Source organism: Bison bison, unplaced genomic scaffold (assembly GCF_000754665.1).
Source record: "Bison bison bison isolate TAMUID 2011002044 unplaced genomic scaffold, Bison_UMD1.0 scf7180017864063, whole genome shotgun sequence".
Lineage (NCBI taxonomy): Eukaryota > Metazoa > Chordata > Mammalia > Artiodactyla > Bovidae > Bison > Bison bison.
In genome coordinates, this window is record NW_011494635.1 from 3,413,650 (window position 1) to 3,414,220 (window position 571).

Sequence of the window (571 nt, forward strand, 5' to 3'; positions counted from 1 at the left end):
CTCAGATATGCAGATGACACCACCCATATGGCAGAAAGTGAAGAGGAACTAAAAAGCCTCTTGATGAAAGTGAAAGAGGAGAGTGAAAAAGTTGGCTTAAAGCTCAACACTCAGAAAACTAATATCATGGCATCCGGTCCCATCACTTCATGGCAGATAGATGGGAAAACAGTAGAAACAGTGTCAGACTTTATTTTTTGGGGCTCCAAAATCACTGCAGATGGTGATTGCAGCCATGAAATTAAAAGATGCTTACTCCTTGGAAGGAAAGTTATGATCAACGAAGATAGCATATTGAAAAGCAGAGACCTTTGCCAACAAATGTCTGTCTAGTCAAGGCTATGGTTTTTCCAGTGGTCATGTATGGATGTGAGAGTGGGAGTGTGAAGAAAGCTGAGCACTGAAGAATTGATGCTTTTGAACTGTGGTGTTGGAGAAGACTCTTGAGAGTCCTTTGGACTGCAAGGAGATCCAACCAGTCCATCCTAAATGAGATCAGTCCTGGGTGTTCATTGGAAGGACTGATGTTGAAGCTGAAACTCCAATACTTTGGCCACTTCATGTGAAGAGA